Source organism: Embiotoca jacksoni, unplaced genomic scaffold, assembly GCF_022577435.1.
Source record: "Embiotoca jacksoni isolate LCO1_2020_lvr unplaced genomic scaffold, fEmbJac1.0.p SCAF_12, whole genome shotgun sequence".
NCBI lineage: Eukaryota > Metazoa > Chordata > Actinopteri > Embiotocidae > Embiotoca > Embiotoca jacksoni.
This window is the reverse complement of record NW_027185252.1, coordinates 14090592-14096902: the sequence shown is the minus strand read 5'-3', so window position 1 is coordinate 14096902 and position 6311 is coordinate 14090592.

Sequence of the window (6311 nt, the reverse complement as noted above, 5' to 3'; positions counted from 1 at the left end):
TCATTCTTCTAGAGGGCAGCGAGTTTTCTCTGGCCTGCGGACAAACTCTCACAAATGAGCGCAGCTGAAAGATGCCAGTGACATTCAGGTCGCCATTGTGTCTGTCTCCTCTGAGACTCCCCCCCCAACACGCTCCATCAGAGGCCTGGATAAAACCTGCCATTGCTGGCAAACACTAGCCTTCATTAGACAGGAGGATAGTGAGGAAGTTAATTACGTTGTCCCGCTATTGAGTGAAATGAATTTAAAACAAGTGGGGATGTGCATACTGGACATTTTAAAGACCTGCACTCAGCTGGAATTGAACTTGTAAAAAAGTGCCCTTGACAAGCTTTCAAAGAGAGTTCTGATGTGACTTTGATTTTTATCTACTAATGAATATATCCAGGAGCCCCACTGCTCCATATTACACACTTTCAACTTTTTAATAATTAGCACCAATGTTTCAGATACTTGTTCAGAGTTTCACATCAGTGCAGAAAAATTAATTATTTTCCTGCAAGTAAATAATAATGTAAACAAATACTGAAGGGTGAACTGTGCATTTGATTGAATATGTTCACATTCGATATCTGGAGTCTATGCTTCGACCTGGCCACTCAACTACAACTCTGCAACCACTATGGAAGAGTGGCATCCATTACGTTCACCCTATAACCTGCATTAAATCCAGAGTCAACCAGTAACCAACAGTAGTATGTGTGGGTGGTGCTATTTCCCTACTACATCCACCATGAGGGGAATTTGGCACCACCTCAAGGATACACCATCTAATAAATCTAAACCAAACAATCCACCTGATATGTAAAGTACACCAGCAGGTGCTTACAGTGTTTAGTTACACATATTGGTCACAAATTAATGGTTTGCAGCAGATAATCTCTTCTTATGAAAAGCTATGTGCTGTGATAAACCTAACTGTTAATACATGGATATTATGGCATACATTTGGGGGCTAATTTGTGCAGCTGAGTGCTGCAGCAGCACAGGAGCAGAGTGAAGCAGTGGGAGAATATGATTGTATCTTAGCCTCCAAAACATCTGCAAACACCTTCAGAGGGAACATGTCACAAAACATAGCCTATAAACCATAAAGCAGGTCCGGGAGAACAACCAACAGAAAAGGAGCTTCGTAAATACAGTACATTACATTACAGTACAAACATCAAATTAGAAGCCATCAAATATCATGACATTACAAGAAAATAAGCAGGGCAACCATGAAAAGAGGACTAAAAAAATTCATCGATGCCCAGAAGTTTATGGCACACGTCATTACAAAGTGGCAAATACAACCTTTTGTGTACACGTGTGTTCAATAACACATGTTGTGGAAATATAGGCTATTCATTATCATGTTCCACTGAGGCATTCATTCTTTTGTGACAAAAGAAGACTAAAAGTTTGTGAGAAAAACTTTTCTCATTCATACCAGAAGGCGCTAGAGTACCAAGAAGCTCAATAATTTTACTGGGGAACAGCAGCACTGAAATGACTGGCTGCAGGCTCCTCGTGCTCACTGAGAACAGACACGTGCACTATTTGGTCCAAGATTTTGGATTTTGGTGTAAGATGCATCTTTATCCAGACATAGTTTTGTCTTCTGAACATAGAGCAACCTCACCATCAACATTATAAATGTTCTGTGCTCTGCTGGCTTCTTTTCCAAAGGCCCTGTAATAATACCAGGTTAATTTGAGAAGACAGCTTCTCTCTCTCGTTATTGGCTTAACAAGATGTTTTCTATTCAAGAGCAGCCTCATTTGTAACCAGGAAACTGTCTCTCCAGGCGAAAGAAACTGAAAGCGATGAGGTGGTTTTAAATTTGTCAGTCAGAAACTAATTTGATTATAAAGCATTTGTATAAACATCCTCAGGACCAGTTTACACGTCTGCAGGAGGCCGTAAACCTGCCTTCAAAACGTCTGAAAAAAAATCTAAGTGAATCATAGAATTTTGGGGCTACTATTAGCAGGCAGAACGATTAAGATCGACTTGAAAAGGATTGAGCTCATCAACGGCTAAGCAACAACGGGACTGACTAGGTCACGTTCACATGCTTCCAAAGGAGGAGGTAAACAAATTATCCTGTTATGGGCTGTCAATGATGGTGCGTATTAGGGCCGGAGAACCCAGTGGGAAATCACAAAGTAATGATTGAAGATTCAGAGCCTGCCAGTGGGCATGTGTATGAGCTGTCAGAGAGTGAGCACTTCCCTTAACCAGGCAGTGCCCAACATGCACTCCTGTCTATTTCAGACACAAACCAGTCAGGGAACTCGACATGGGAGAGAAGATCAGAAGTGTTTCTCATTTCAACAGAAAACTAAACTCTAAACTTTGATTTAAAACCACTAATCATGTCCTCTTGTTCAGATTTGCCTCCAGTATCAATGATTACCATAAAGTTTCTACTCACTTCTTGACCTTGGCGTGGACTTCGATACAGTTGACCATATAATTCTTCTTCAGCACCTTTAAGACTGTTCAGGCCTTAGTGGCACAGTCCTTAATTGGCTTTTTTTCAATCTTAATGGAAAATCTTCCTCCTCTGTTTCTATTGGTAACTTTGAATCAATTGAAATTGGCCCTGAAGGGTAAATTCTTGGTCCACTGCCATTTAATATATACAGTGGTGTGAAAAAGTGTTTGCTCCCTTCCTGATTTCTTATTTTTTTTTGCATGTTTGTCACACTTAAATGTTTCAGATCATCAAACAAATTTAAATATTAGTCAAAGATAACATAAGTAAACACAAAATGCAGTTTTTAAATGGAGGTTTTTATTATTAAGGGAGAAAAAAAATCCAAACCCACATGGCCCTGTGTGGAAAAGTGTTTGCCCCCTAAACCTAATAACTGGTTGGGCCACCCTTAGCAGCAACAACTGCAATCAAGCGTTTGCGATAACTTGCAATGAGTCTTTTACAGCTGTGGAGGAATTTTGTCCCACTCATCTTTACAGAGTTGTTGTAATTCAGCCACATTGGAGGGTTTTCCAGCACCAACTGCCTTTTTTAAGGTCATGCCACAGCATCTCAATAGGATTCAGGTCAGGACTTTGACCACTCCAAAGTCTTCATTTGGTTTTTCTTCAGCCATTCAGAGGTGGACTTGCTGGTGTGTTTTGGATCATTGTCCTGCTGCAGAACCCAAGTTGGCTTCATCTTGAGGTCACGAACAGACGGCCGGACATTCTCCTTCAGGATGTTTTGGTAGACAGTAGAATTCATGGTTCCATTTATCACAGCAAGTCTTCAAGGTCCTGAAGCAGCAAAACAGCCCCAGACCATCACACTACCACCACCATATTTTACTGTTGGTATGATGTTCTTTTTCTGAAATGCGGTGTTACTTTTACGCCAGATGTAACGGGACACACACCTTCCGAAAAGTTCAACTTTTGTCTCGTCAGTCCACAGAGTATTTTCCCAAAAGCCTTGGGGATCATCAAGATGTTTTCTGGCAAAAATGAGACGAGCCTTAATGTTCTTTTTGCTCAGCGGTGGTTTTGGTCTTGGAACTCTGCCATGCAGGCCATTTATCCTGAGTCTCTTTCTTATGGTGGAGTCATGAACACTGACCTTAACTGAGGCAAGTGAGGCCTGCAGTTCTTTGGATGTTGTTGTGGGGTCTTCTGTGACCTCTCGGATGAGTCGTCGCTGCGCTCTTGGGGTAATTTTGGTCGGCCGGCCACTCCTGGGAAGGTTCACCACTGTTCCATGTTTTCTCCATTTGTGGATAATGGCTCTCACTGTGGTTCGCTGGAGTCTCAAAGCTTTAGAAATGGCTTTATAACCTTTTCCAGACTGATGGATCTTAATTACTTTCTTTCTCATTTGTTCCTGAATTTCTTTGGATCTCGGCATGATGTCTAGCTTTTGAGGATCTTTTGTTCTACTTCACTTTGTCAAGCAGGTCCTATTTAAGTGATTTCTTGATTGAGAACAGGTGTGGCAGTAATCAGGCCTGGGTGTGGCTAGAGAAATTGAACTCGGGTGATAAACCACAGTTAAGTTATGTTTTAACAGGAGGGGGCAAACATTTTTTCACACAGGGCCATGTGGGTTTGGATTTTTTTTCTCCCTTAATAATAAAAACCTTCATTTAAAAACTGCATTTTGTGTTTACTTGTGTTATCTTTGACTAATATTTAAATTTGTTTGATGATCTGAAACATTTAAGTGTGACAGACATGCAAAAAAAATTGGAAATCAGGAAGGGGGCAAACACTTTTTCACACCACTGTATATGCTCCCACTTCATTCAGCAATACAATGCTACTATTACGACGCTGATGACACTGTTTCTGCCAACAACGTTAACCCACGTAACGACCTCATCCAGTGCATTGTTGATGTCAAATATTAGAATGACAATAGTTTCTTGCAGCTGCATGGGGACAAAAAAAAAGACATTCTCTGTCAAACTTTGTGAGCATGCCAAAAATTTGGGTGTGTTTTGGATGCAGATCTTAACCTCCAGAAGCACTAATATCTCCAAGATTGCTTTTTCTCATGTTAGAAATATATCTGAAGTTAGCAGCTTCCTTTCACCGTCAGATTCTGGAGAGAAAGTTCATGCATTTATTTCTACTAGATTACTGTAGTGCACTTTTTGCAGGACTTACAAAGCAGGCTCTAAAAAATGCTTCAGGTTATTCGAACTACCGCAGCTTGAGTATTTACCAGAACCAGCCAATTTGACCACATCAATCCTGTTTTGGCCTCTCTCACCGGCTCCCAGTAAAACAAAGAATCAATTTTGAAATTCTTAAGAGTTTTCTGAACAGGATGGTTTAGCTCTTTCGGATGTGGTCGACATGCTCTGTGCACACAGGACAGATCCCTCCAGTCATCAAGCAAAAAAAGTCTCCTCACTGTACCGAGAATAGATTCTAAAACAGCTTATGGTGCCTTCGGTCATTATGGTCCTTCTATACCACATTAACTAATGTCTGCTACAACAGTATCTGCTTCTAAAATTATTCTTAAGAAATATATTTTTGGTAGCTTTTAGTTTAGTTTAGTTTAGCTTTTAGTATGTGATCAACGGGTAAAACTTTTATTTTAGAATCAATACTTTTAGCTTCCTTTCAAATAATACTTAATCCTATCCAAATCCCTTTTTATTGCATGACTTGTTTTTGTCTTGTATGATCTTGGGGTTGTTTTTTTGCTTTTTATCTTGAAGCAAATTGAGTTTATGCCCGTCGCATGAAATATGCTACGTACTTAAACTCGACTTGATTACTTGCCACTCCATGATATACATGCAAATAAACAATTCATCAATCAAAGAAAACACTGCAGGCGTCACCATACGATTCAGAAGAGGGAAAAAAAGGTTATTAAGATGTTAGCCAACTGCCTCAAGAAGGAACAACTCACCAGGCCACATCTCACATGGCAAAAATCTAAATTCTTATCGTTTTGTGATATTGGAGTCAGCTGAATGCTCCATTATTGAATACTCCTACAGCTCAAAGACTTATCTGCTGAAGGAGAGTGTCACATTTTGTAGTTCATATTATAATATTCATAACCTGTAAAAAATATTTGCAATACATGTCTTGGAAAAATTAAATCCATAAATTTAATCTGTGCCAAGAATCTAACGCAATGAGGTTCATGTCAATATACGAGGTTATGACTTGTCTGCCTTTCTTGTTTTATTTATAGGACGATTTGAAACGGAGTAGATGGTTTCCATGCTAATTGACTGTCCTAAACAAAGAGGAGAGAAACGGCCCTTTCACATCCCTGAGCCTTCGTCTTGGCTCAAACATCACTGCTACAAGGTGTGATACATTTCTTCATTCACAGCCAAATCTCCATCCTTCAAGCTGGAACAGTCAAGAGGACCGATTGCTCTGTATTGCTCCTGTAATTTTTCATGTTGGATGGGTCACTGAGTAGAGAGTGCTGCATTCTCGGAGGTGCAGCACAAAGAACCAGGTTCCCCCATAAAAAACAAGTGTCGTCCTGAACTGGCTGGATGTAAATCTGAGGAGCAATTTAACAGGTGACAACTGATCAACTTGACCTCAGACACTAAGATTGCATATTCACAGTGGTGAGTTATATGTTAAGACTGGGATACAGACCTACACAGTACAAGAGGCTTTAAAAAAAAAAAGAAGAAGAAAAAGAGCCTGTGCCAAAGCTAACATCAGAGAGGAGGGTGGCGAGACAAAGAAAGCCTGACGGAGATGATAGGGAGACAACATATCAGACATTAGAGAAAGCAGTGAAATTCATCAGACTCAATATATTTTTTGCTTTCTGAAGTTAAAAGCTCAAAAATCAAGCT